This window comes from Pinus tabuliformis, chromosome 6 (genome assembly GCF_031772625.1).
Source record: "Pinus tabuliformis cultivar Carrire ecotype Pingquan chromosome 6, CPIR1, whole genome shotgun sequence".
NCBI classification, from domain to species: domain Eukaryota; kingdom Viridiplantae; phylum Streptophyta; class Pinopsida; order Pinales; family Pinaceae; genus Pinus; species Pinus tabuliformis.
The window spans coordinates 1,499,933,847-1,499,948,157 of record NC_142292.1 but is presented as its reverse complement, the minus strand read 5'-3'; positions in this window follow the sequence as shown (position 1 = coordinate 1,499,948,157).

The window sequence follows — 14,311 nt, the reverse complement described above, 5'->3', positions numbered from 1 at the left end:
ACCCATCTTAGAAAATGCTAAGATTGGAGTCGTTTTGAAGTTGGAACTAGTGTTTAAGTTATTTGTTTTTTACTTTTGTAATTTATAAACCATATTCACATTATTTTTTTCTTTAGACGAGAGATAAGGGATTAATATCTTTTAAACTTTTTAATATTAATTTGTTTAAATTTGTAATTAGTTTTTGGTTTGTTATGTTAAACTTTTAGATAGAAATAATAATAATCTTTTCTATAGAATTGCTTTAAATGCATGTCTTATAAAAATAACATTGAATTTATTTTTTTTTGATAAAAAAATAAGGTATTTTAAATTACATTTATTAAATAATATGTTAAATGGAAAAAACAAATATATTATGGGCCCATATGTTTCTTATGTGGGCTTCCGTATGGGCAACTCGAAGGTCACGCTGACTATGAAGTCAGAGGTTGCGGTTGTAAGCATGAATCATTCTATGGACATATTTCTTTTGTGGTCCCTACTAAAAGCAAGTTAGAGGTCAACGCGATTGTGAGCTTGGGGGTCAACATTGTCATTTGAATGGTCTCTCTAGACATTTTCATCTACTAATACTCCCCGACCAATTCATCTCAAACTTCAATGCTTCCCGTGAGCTGGTGCGAGGTCAGAAAAATTCAACATAGATTAAAATATATGTTTGATTTAAATATTATTTTAATCAAAATTATTGATGTATACATTAATGTTGATATTAGTTGAGATTAAAGTACTATCTTGGTAAAAAAAAATTGTTCAATATAAATTGAAGGTATATTTTTTTTGGGTTTTGTTCTAAATATAAATAGACAAGGAAATAATTTTTATAAAAATTTATATTGTTGATTGATTTGTATCATTAGAAAAAGAAAATAAAAACAACCATATTCACGTTATTTTTTCTTCAAAAAGGGATAACAGATTCCTGCCTTTTAAACATTTTATCTTATAAGAATAATTTATTGAATTTATTTTTTATTGAGAAAAAACAAGATATTTTAAATTAATTTTATTAAATAAGATGTTATATGAAAAAACAAAATTATAAACTATAAAACGTCTAACTATACATATATGTTTGTTTTGTGGACCTTTCCAGAAGCAAGTCAGAGGTTGGGTTTGTCTTTTGAATGGTGTTATGACACTCTGCGACCTATTCGACTTTGTAAACAGGCCCAACTATATGCACATATTTGTTTTGTGGTCCCTATTGAAAGATAGTCGAAAGTCGGGAGTGGTTATAAGGTCTGAAGTTGACCTTGTCATTTGACTGGTGTCTCTGCACACTCGCAACTATTGAAAGTACTCGACCAAATTGGCTCAAGCTACAATAGTACATGCAAGCTAGTACGAACGCTGATGAATTGAACAAATGTTGCCATAAGCATTCAATTTAAATGTAATTTTATTCAAAATTATTCACATATATATTAATGTTGATATTAGGTGAGATTAACGTTCTCTCTTGTTTTACGAGGAAATAAGTAGGAATGGTCAAATTATCTTGCTTCATGGTATTTATCGTTTGTGTTGAGATTTAAGAGTAATGATGTCATTTATTACTTGAAAATTGTATCTTATTCTATTGTCCATGTTTTATTTTTGTTCTGATACATATTTGGCTGGTCATATACTTTTTTATTCAATATAGACTCAAAACATAATTTTTGGATTTTGTTTTCTAGAATCCAAGTTTGTTGTTGTTATTATTATTATTTTTTATAAATGACTTAAATGAGTTCTATGATTAGGTCTATCATTAGTTGATATGTTATGAACATAAAGTTAAATATCTATTAAATTAGTTGTTATTATACATTCACTTATTGACATAAACAAAGGTTGATCTAAATATTTTATATATATATATAAATATAAATAGGCAAAGAAATAGGTTTTATGTTTGGGTTTTTGTTTTTTTGTTTTCCTTCCCTATATCAATTTTGTTTTAAAATTCAAAATTATTTATATAAATCACAATTTAGACGACGAATTCTAAAGTATATATATATATATATATATATATATATATATATATATATATATATATATATATATATATATATATATATATATATATATATATATATATATATATTCATTCTTGTCAAAAAAAAATATACAACGAAAATAGTTTACAATATATATAAAATAATTAAATTCTTTTATACTTTTTAACTATTTTATCAATTTATATTTAAAATACAACTTTGCAGTGTATTTGTCTTTTGGTTTATAGTGCATTTTATATCAAGATTTTTTTTGGTTGGTCTTGTTTTCCTTTCTTTTTATTTCTTTTTATGTTTTTCTTGGGAACCTAATTATTTTAAATTCTGGCAAGTGACTAAGTTGTTGAGTTTTATTGGTTTTGCTTAAGATTGTGGATGGTTGCAAAATAAATTGAAGTTTCAATAGATGCTTTAATTATTTTTACTAAACTTTATAAAAGTAAAAGGGACTTATTTTAAAATGATGTGAGTGTGAATTTAAATTTTATTTGAATCTGAATTTATTTATTTTCCATAAATTTTGTATATTAAGTATTTGGAATATTAAATAATTAATTATATTTCAAATTATATATATATATATCATAAAAAAAAAAAACATATATTAAATTTTCAATAACGCTGTATTTTTTTAACTATTTACATAACATTAAAATGCTTTATTATTAAAATTTATTGTTTTTATATATAAATAAATAAAGTATTAAATTATTATATAAAGTTCTTTTATATTTTCTTATTATAAATTCCATGAATGTTAAAATTGCTTATTCAACTAGTATTTTTTTACATTATTGTGATGTTGTTTCATTTATATTGAATTTAAGGGAAGAAAAACAATAAATAAATGTAAATAAACATTAAAATTACAATAATCTTGTAGTTAAAAAATACGTTTTGTTGTATTCTATTATAGCAATTTGTGTGTGTATATTAGTTAATGATATATAGTTAGAAACATTTTATTATTTTATTAGTTGTTTTTGTAAATCATGATGCATTGCTTGATATTTAATGAACAAGTGTTATTGAGAAAAAATAAATTGTAATTGAATTGAGCAATAAAAGTATAAAGTCATGGATAAAAATTGCTAATATAAACTAATCTATCTAAGTGTTTTGCATAAATAGATTATGCACTAGTTTACCGCCTTCATAATATTCATAATGGGATTCTGAAATATATATTTTTAGAATTTGATAAAGTGATTGCTATATTAGCTGAGAAATATTTGGTTTTGCATGCACTTTTTATTTTATAGATATATAATCTTAATAATTAAGATGTTGTAGACATTTATGCAAGTTTGAATTTGCTTTGAATTTTAAATTGCTAAATACTTTATGTAGGGAAGACAATTTATCCAAAACTTAATAGGTTTTTTTTTAGAAATTTTAAATGTACTTTATTCTTGTTCATTTATTTGGGGTTAAATTACATGTTACTTATGTCTAGATGGCAAGCCAAACTTTTTTTAAAATTATTGAATTATGGAATAATATTAGTGTTTTTAAATTGTGGTTATGTGTTTTTTTTTCTTCACAAGAAGTGAAAAGAAATAAAAGACAAATGAGAACTAGAAGGAATTAAAGAAGCTTATAACCTTTGTTATTTGCATTTGTGGTATTTAAGAACATTTAATGCCTCAACATTTAAAGACAATTATAAGGTTTTTAGAATATTTTTAGAGACCTATATTTGAATTTTCTTGTTAGTGGACGTTTGGTATGATTCGAAGGCCAGTGTCTAATTTGTTTACATTTGAACATTCAAGATTAGTTTTTAGAGCACTTTTCCCTAGTATTATTTATTGTAGTTGATATTAAAAAATATTTAAGGAGCAACAATATTTAGATTGTTATATCAGTATTTGACTTGGTGATATACTGGATTCAAGTAATGTTTGCTAGTTTGGGTGGAATCTATTAAAAAATAGTGTTATGCGGTTGTGAGTGATTTTGAGTCATGTATTGTGTAGTTGTGCATCTTTCAAAGTCATTGCAACAACTTATAAAGGAGGAGGAGATTGGTGATCAGAAATTGGATTCTGCAAATAATATAGAGAAGAGGAAAAACAATGAGTGGTTTGGATTTCCATGGTAGGTGGATTAGTTGCAGTTTTAAATGACGCAAATGTTTGTGTTGTTGTATGCAACATCTTTGTTCGAATACAAAGAACAGTGAATGGTTGTTAAAGAGAAACATTCAAAAAAAATTGTGAATTAAATGATAATTTTTTTGATTTACTATGTCTCACGTGAGAAAGAATTTTGGTAGATTATAATGTTAAAATTAGCATTTATTAGATTTAGCTCTAAGTCTCATATATGCTTCTTTTGTGTATGTGCACTTGGAATCTTTATTCCAAGATGGGTGACTATATAAGCTTAGATTATTGCATTTCTAGACAACTTTGGTGCAATATATTTTGCTCAAATTGAAACATTTACTAAAGTGCATATGTAATTTGATGTAGTTATAGAACTATGATTAAGATTGAGCAAATGTTTTTTTTTGCAATTTTTTAGTCATGTGTGGCTAGAATTTTCTTTGTTAAAAATGACATAGTAGATAATGCTTTCAATAGCTATCAAACAATACGATACAAAGTCACATTTGCCACTTTTTTTTCCAATTTAAAGTAATTAAAGTCCTATGATTACAATTGGGCAATGATTTTTTATTTGTGCTTTTTTTAGCCATATGTCACTAGAATGTTGTGTTTTACTTATAGCGTAGTAGGTAATGCTTTCAATGGCTAGCAAACTATATTATACAAAATCACATTACCCATTTTTTGTCATTGTTATTTGCACAAAATAGATTAGATATATTTGTGTGTGTGTGTATTTCTCTAATATAATTGAATGCAATGTTAGTTTTTCTTTGTACACAAGTGTTGTGTACCTTGCACAAATTCATTGCTTCAGTGCTACAAATACTATTGTAGCTTGCATAAATTATAGCATATATAGAAGTATTCTAAAATCATATATGCAACAAAGAAACTAGAAATTTTATGACCAAATAAATTGCATGGGTTTTTGTGAAAAAAAAAACAACAATGTGTGGTGTGTTTTATTGATCAAAACGCTTGCAATTTTTCTTATGTGCTTCTTGGTACATAGAAATATCAATTATTAGTTTTTCTAGTTTTCATTTTTTCCATTTACTCCATGCATTGTTTTTTTGTCCACCAATTATGTCTAGGTTTCATTCTTGTATATGGACCTGCTAGCTATGAGACTTTGTTCAATTGTTATCATGTGCATATGTGAAACAACTGCAGTGTTGATATGTTAATCATAGTTATGCTCAATTTAAATGGAACTATATCCACTTGCAGCAAGACTTAAAAAACAAATATTACATTATCTTAGGAACCCAAATACTTTGCATTTTATTTGATAGCATATTGTCTTTATAATGCAACAATAGTTTAGTAACTTAGACATGGTGCAACTGATAGTTTTATAGTAATTATCATTTGAATATGTTTATTATTTCAATAAACTATTGAATATGATTATTGTTTTAAGTAGCTTTATGCTTGTTATTTTAAATTAAAGTTGTTTATTATAGGAAGCTATATTTTTTTTTTTAAGCAATATTTGGATTCTATTTGATTTATATATTTTGAAAATAATTTTCAATAATTTTCAAAAAAAAACTATGGAATTTTGCAAATTAAATACTGCCTTTTGAAATTTGTTAAAATGATAATAACGCTTTTGTTGATATTATTTTAAATTGTATAAATGCCTTTCATTTTAAATTACGTTTCAGTTGCAAAGAATGCAATTTTCAAGGTTACTTATTGCCATTTTGTCTACTCCTTTGTCACAATGCTAGATACTCATTTTCGGATTATTGTGAAACAAAAAACAGGGAAAAAAGATCGTGAAAAAATATAATATAGACTATATAATATATGAGGTGTAGAAAGTTTCTAGTATTATATGTGGTGGTCAAACATTCAATGCAGTTTATGCTCTTAATGTTATAAATCATTGTAACATTCGGACAATTTTTCATATTGTCTCAATATACTTTATGGCAATGGAAAATACTTTTTCGTTGAAAGGTACAAAATTGCAAGAAATTGATCACAAGTTATCTAGATTCAATTTGCATATACTAGAGCATTTATTCTATTATCCCGATGACTATTTAATTGACTCATTTGTTGTTCTTCTTCACTTTCGCTATAGTTCAGCTAAAATAAGACATGGCAATGTAAAGCACTTTTGACATTTCTTATCTCATCGACATGATGTTGCTTTGCACCCATTGCATACATAATTGACTCCTGAATACCTTCAAGACATCATCTGGATGATGATCATGAAGTCTACTTGGAAGGATTCTCTACAACTTCTGCTATTTGTGCTTCATCTACAATTAACTGATGGTGGGATGCATTTTGTATCAAATATTTCTCCAAGTGGTTGTCAGTTCTAGTCAATTTTTGGCTATTTATGAATGGCAAAGCATGTCTATGGTTCCATTCGAACATTGATGGTTATCAATATAACATTTTTCTACATAACCAAAATCCTACATGTGGACATTTTCAACGACTCTTGTTACATAGGACAATAAATAATGTATCTTCAATAGATAGAACAATTGGCCCATACATTTGTCCATATCAATTCTCACTTAGACAATTTGACACACAGTCAATTGGGCAAATGTAATTTGAACAAGACTTCTTGATCTATCATCAAAATTTCAATGACTGTGATGAATCTTTGTTTGAGTCTATTTTGACGCTTGCATTATGGTTTGATATGTCTAATATGAGAAAACTAATTGCACTTAATTTTTACAATTTTTTCATTTGCAATGATGAGAGAGCTACAAATTGTTTACAACAACACCTAAATGTTGGAGACATTGAACAAGAGATATGTCTCAATGATTGGAAATCTTACATTATAAACTTACAAATTCCATATGAAAATGGACATATAGAAGGAAAAGGTTTTGTAATACAATGGATATGTGAACTCCTTGGTGTTAACATATATATTTAGAATATAGAAACAAAATATATTTATTCGAGATTCTATTCAACAAAAAATTACCCCAAAGTCTTGTACCTTGTGCATATACCAATATTGACATTGCATGCACATTTCCATACAAGGATTGAAGTTCAGAGTGTTGAAAATATTAATGGAAATTACAAGATACCACAAATGCTCCAAAGAATCTCAGAAAGAGAATTTTGCAAACTTTTCTCAAGTGTACCTTGCACGTATCTTGTTAGCAAAGAATATAGGTTTACTAGAAGTTATAGTGATTTAAAACATTTGTAAAACAAAAATATGATAAAAATAAAAATAAAATGTTGAAGTTTCAAAGGATTTCACATCATGAAATGAGAACAATATTCCTTTTCCAATGAAGATACAAAATAACAAAGAAGTTTGTACTTCTTTCTCCAATGCATATAGTCGGTGGTACACTCATTTACATCAATTGAAATCTGCAATACGAGCACATTGGTGCTATAATAAAAAAAAAAGAACAAAAGAGACATGTAAAGTAGAATAAAGAAATTGAGGCATATTTGCAAACAATACAAGGCACGCCTAGATATGCATGTTGAATAAGAAAAATAATGTCTTTTGGGAAGGACAGGCAATCTATTGACAAAGACATATTATCCACTATTTGTCACATGATGCCTGCTTCAATCTTCAAAGTCATTAAACTCAATGAACAAATATGAAAATTTTGTAATAATGCATTACTCAATGAGAAAGTGCCTACATTTTCATCACCTCTTCATATTCAACAAAACGAAAAATTGATGTCTGTTGCACAATTGGCATACTTAGAAGAGAGATTGGTGGCACCGATGATGGATTTTGCACAAATAACACAACTTGTTAATAAAATATCAGAAATTGGATTAAAAAGAACAATTATAAATGTTCCTTCTACTCTAGATAGGATACAAACAACTTTACCTAGAGATATTGATGACAATATGATAGTGGGAATTATGATAAAAAGAAAATTGAAATACAAGAATGCCTATTTGTCTGGAAATATTTGACCAAAAAAAAGTGATGTCTGTATTACATGAATTTTGCAACACATCTCTATACAAGAGCAAACAGATAGTAATTGACTATGAATGGAAAAACTATTTTGATCAAAGTAAACAAGATCATTAGGACAATATTCCAGAAATGAAGGAACTGGACTCATCAAGTGAAAATAATGATCTAGAGCCAAAAACTGAAACACTTCTACATGGTTATTCAGAGGCCCATCTTATCCATGATCTTGATAAGAGGATAATACAAATTTCACCTTCTAAAGGTTTTTTTCCTCTGGCCATTTTTCAAGACAAATTCTCTAAAGAACTAAACTTCTCGACACTATTCTTTGGATAAAGTCACCCTATTGATGTTATCAGTCACTTTTTGTGTGAAAAAATTGCACAATGGAAATTTTTGCACATGTCTAATGACTTTTCAACACATATTACAAACATGTTTTTTAAAGCAATTTGTATTTTGATAAACCAGGTTTCTAACTCGACTTGGATTTCTATTCACAAAGGAGAGATAAAAGGACAAAAGCTAGTTGCTAAAGACGTTAAAAATAAAAGAAACCTTCAGAAATTATTAAAAACACCAATTACATATCAATGCTTAAGAAGCATTCGCACATCACTTGACTATGTTGTGTTGGAAATAACACTGAGAGGGGGGTTGAATTAGTATTATTAGTTCAATAATTTTTCAATTCCCAATCAGATTTACATATGCTACTTTAGTGAAGTCAACTTGCGTGTGCACGCAACTGTGATTAAGGAAACTAGTGTATACCCAAAGAACTTATGATTTATTTAATTCATCATGTGTTTATCTTTAATCAGTGCATCAATACTTTATTATATAGTAACTATGTGCAGTAATAACATAATAAACCATCACACATTATCAACACACATGAACACCAAGATTTAAGGTGGAAACCAAATACGGGAAAAAAACCACCTGCTGTTGTCGTCTCTGTCTTCTTTTTAATATAAAAAAAAAAAAAAAAACTTTTTATAATCTTGTACTAGTGCAGACTCATACTAGTATGTAGGCACCCACCTGTAGAAGGCTAAAACCTTCTCTCATTCTCTAGCTTCTACTGGAAGGTAGCTACAACCTCCTAGCTCTTATACTAGCCAATATGTTTACTAGTACGTAGGTGCCGACCTACATAAGGATACGACCTTCTCTCTTCCTCCAGGGACCACATTTCATAAATTTTCAAAAAGGATGTTCTTGATACACAACAACACAATATGAATGCCTCGTTTCATCAAATTTTAACACTAGACTCATCAGAAACTTTGAAGCTCAAACTCTATAACAACAACTGTATCAACCAATAATCAATGAATCTGAATAATCAGATCACTATCACCAAAACACTGTGTTGAACCCAGAAACCTGCATCATCATTCAAAACTAGCTACAACCTCAAAAATCATACATAAGAATGCATATGCTACTTTAATGAACCCAACCTATGTGTATATGCTAGTTGATGTAACCAGACCTGCGTATACCTCCAAAACTAGTGAATCATAAAAATTTCTGAATCAAATATGTACCAACCAGTAATATTCTGAAAATCTATTGTCAAATTACAGAGATCTAGATAGTCAACAGCAAAGATCAGTGTTCTCACTTAATCAATCAATAAATCAGACTCAATCTCATTTATGCATTCAACTCTACTTTCATATCTAAGAATACATCATTGGTAGACAACAATAAACCAACAACATTGATCATCAGATAGATCAATCATTACAGAATAACATGCTTTTCTTTTGTATATGCTACTTGGAAGCTTCGAACTAGTGTGTATACACACCTTCACCAAGGTAAACCAACGTATATATCTGCAAATACTAACTTACAACTTTGCTGCTATTCCAAATTTCAGACATACCCAGATCATGACATTTAAAGAATAAAACATGTGTAAACAATCACATCTATCCCAACCAATATCAGATCATTCAATGATAATTCATTTTAGGTCTCATGATCCTGATCCAACATTGAATTCAAGGTGCACATAATATTTCAGATTATATCATAATCATAGCCCCTGCAACATAAAGTGTACTTAAAATAGAGGTATTCCTGAGAAACCCTTTCACTTGCACACCTGGCCATTTGATCTTCTCCTCCTTATATAGTTTTTGGCCTTTCTTAATACCTCATACCAAAACAACACTTAGAACCTATGGTATTCTTGGACGAGATCAAATAGTCATGACTCCACTCAATATTATGGGCTAATACCATGGTATTGACCCTTTGTATTCTTTAATCTTGTATTTCCTTGATCTTCCAACCCATACGCCCTTTTCCACTTGTGAAAGTGCGTGCATACGTATACTCTCTTTTTGTTCTGTGAACCCACGTGTATACACTACTTTGGCAAGGTTAACCTGTGTATACAACTTAAACTACCTTACAACATCCTTTTCCTTCAATTTCTTGATTCTGAACGATAGACCTTTGTTCCAACTTCCTGTTCTTTTGTACCACTGCCCTATTACCTCTGAATTGACTTGTTTACAATGTGAGTTTCCCTTTATCAAATATGAAATGACCAGTGAGTGAGTTGCCATCAAGGACAACACATGCATCATAATGCCAACAATCTCCCCATTTGGACTTGATGGCAACCATATTGGTGTTGATTAATTCAAGATGTTGAACCTGTCAGAGATATTAAGAAACACCAAAACACTCTCCCCCTTTGACATCAAGGGAAAAGGGAAGACCAAGATATTCTCCCCCTTTGAGATACATTATGCTGTCCATGATCCCCTTGAGTACATGCAGAGTCTGCAGAGATATTTTTCAAAAGAATAACATGACTCTATAACTCAACTATGTGAGTATGAAATTCCTATCACCAATGAATCATACACCAAATTTGACTCATCCACCCAACCCAGTGGGGATACACCAAATTTGACTCATCCACCCAACGAAGTAGGGATATACCAATTGTTTATACATGAATGAAATATAGAAATTATTACATCATCCTTCCCATGCATAGTGGGGATACAAATTACATCATATGTTTAATAGGACTCATTCAAAAATAGACTATGACAGAAGGAGACATATTACATCCTAGATATTTACATGACCTATGCAACAATTGACATGAATATTCTAAACCATAGCTAAAATCAACAACCATAATGCCAACAATGCAGAATGTTTGTGAAGGCTAATGCTCGCCTTGAACCTGTGATACCTGTGCATTGTGAACAAATCATTCATCAAGTCATCTTCATTAGTCAGGTCAAAATCAATGAACAAAGAATATCAATAGACAATAATCATCAATATCAGACTGAGCACCCATGTCAGAGTCTAACCCATTGGTTTTCTATCAAAAAAACATATACGCTCCTGCAACCATAAAAGCTCATGTATATACGTGACTTTCCTTCATGAAACCCGTGTATAGGAACCTTCTTCTGAAAATTGGATTTAACATAGGATGATGCAAAAAATACTCCCAGCTTTTGTCTGAGATATTCAAATGTTTCTCCGGGAAGCGGTTTGGTGAATATATCAACAACCTGTAATTTGGAGGTAACATACTCCAATTTAACTTTTTGTTCAAGCACTTGTCCTCATAGAAAATGGTACTTAATGGGAATGTGCTTGGTCTTGGAGTGCATGACAAGATTTTTCGAAATGCTAATGGCACTTGTATTATCACATAGAATGGAGATGGGTGGAGTACATGTGATTTGAATATCTTGCAATGTTTGTATCATCTAGAGTAGTTGTGTGAAGAAAGATGCAACAACCACATATTCCGCTTCAGCTGTAGATAAGGCAATCGAACTCTTTTTCCTGCTGAACCAAGATACTAACCGTGATCCCATTTAGAATGCACCTCCACTAGTATTTTTTCGATCATCAACATTTCTTGCCCAACCTGCATCTATATATGCATGAAGAGTAAGATCTGTATATTTAGGATACCATAAACCAAATTCTTGAGTTCCTTGAAGATATTTGAAAATTCTTTTCACAGCCTGAAGATGTGATTCCTTTGGGTTTTCTTGGAATCCTACAACAATTCCTACTGCATGCGTGATATCAGGTTTGGTACCAGTTAGATAAAGCAGACTTCCAATCATATATCTGTATGCTGATTGATTCACTATGGGTGATTCATTGTTAGAGTTGAGACTAAATCATGTTACCATTGGAGTACATACTGATTTAGAATCTTCCATTCCATATTTCTTAAGAATCTACTTAAATATTTGGTTTGTGAAAGAAAAATTCCATCTTTTGTTTGGTGTACTTGTAGACCAAGAAAATAAGTTAGTTCACCAAATAAGGAAATTTGAAATTCTTGCTGCATAACCGAAGCAAAGTTCTGACTCATAGATTCTTCATTGCTACGAAAGATGATATCGTCAACATAAACAAAAATAATTAGAAGTTTATCATTCTCAATCTTGGTGTATAAGTTGATGTCTGTAGATCCTTTTGTGAACCCTTATTGATGTAGATATTTGTCAATGTGATAATAACAAGCGCTTGGAGCTTGTTTCATTCCATAAAGAGCCTTTTTGAGCTTGCATACAAGTTTTGCATCATTTCCTATAATGAATCCTTTTGTTTGTTCAATATAAACTTCTTCTTCTAACTCTCCATTAAGAAATGCAGATTTTACATCCATTTGATACACTTTGAATTTCCGAAAACTTGAAAGAGCAAGAATCATTCTTATGGCTTCAAGTATGGAAACAGGTGCAAATGTTTCTTCAAAGTCTATACCTTCTTATTGAGCATACCCTTTATATACAAGTCTTGCTTTGTTTCTAATAACCTCTCCCATTTCATTCAATTTATTCTTGAATATCCATTTTGTTCCTATAATATTTTCATCAAGAGGTCTAGGAACTAGTTCCCACATATCATTCTTTTCAATTTGGTCAAGTTCTTCATTCATTGCCTTAACCCAACATTCATATTTTTTAGCTTCATTAACATTCTATAGTTCTATGGAGGATAGTAATGCTAGATAACTGGAAGTTCCTGGAAGACTTCTTCTTGTTTGTACTCTAGATCCTTTTTCTCCTAGAATTTGAGATTCTGGATGATTCTTTTGAACATACCTGGATGGAGTCTTTTCCCTGTCAGTTGTATCTTCTCCTGATGCTTCATTGGTTTCTTCCTATATATCATTTTGATTTGACATGGGAAAGAATTCACCATCTTCCTCATCGTTATCATTCTTCGTTGACTTCATCGGTTTTAGATTTTTGCATGCTTCATCAATTACTACATCAATGCATTCAACAATTTTCTGAAGTCTCTTATTATAACATTTATATCCTTTACTTCTACATGAATAACCAAGAATAATTCCTTCATCTTCTCTAGATTCAAACTTACTAAGTTTTTCATCAGTCATTTTCAAGGATAATTTTAGGGGCGAATGTTCGCCCTTTGGCGAAATTAAGGGGTTTTAAATTTTTAGTGGGCGAATATTTTGTATCATAGTACATTTTTACAAATCACCTCAAATAGCCCACCTTATTTTAAGGGATAGGGTAAAAAAGGTAAATTTAGCCCTTGAAATTAGGACTCACAACCTTCCATTCGCCCATTTTCAAGAATAGTTTTTATTTAAGTGAATCCATTCGCCCATTTTCAAGAATAGGTTTTATTTAAGTGAATCCTATGGGCCAAATACCATATTTATAAAAGAGGTATGGTAAATTAATAAAAATATAAATAAATGAGAGGTATGGTAAATAAATAAAACATTTTTTATATTTACTCCATAAGTCACCTTATATACATGTAAGGGTGTAAACAAATAAAAATATAAGTAAAGTGGAGGTATGGTAAATAAATAAAACGTCTTTTTATACTTACTCAAAAGGTATGGTAAATAAATAAAAATATAAATAAACTAGACGTATCTTAAATAAATAAAACATCTTTTTATATTTAGTCCATAACCCTCGTTCTATTTATGAAGGCTCATGAAAGAGGTTTTATCTAAGTGAATCCTATGGGCCAAATACCATATTTGTAAAAGAGGTATGGTAAATTAATAAAAATATAAATAAATGAGGTATGGTAAACAAATAAAACATTTTTTTATATTTACTCCATAAGTCACCTTATATTTAGGAACAGTCAAAAAATGGGTTATATTTAGGTGAAACCTATGGCCAAAATACTATGGGACAAATACCATGGAC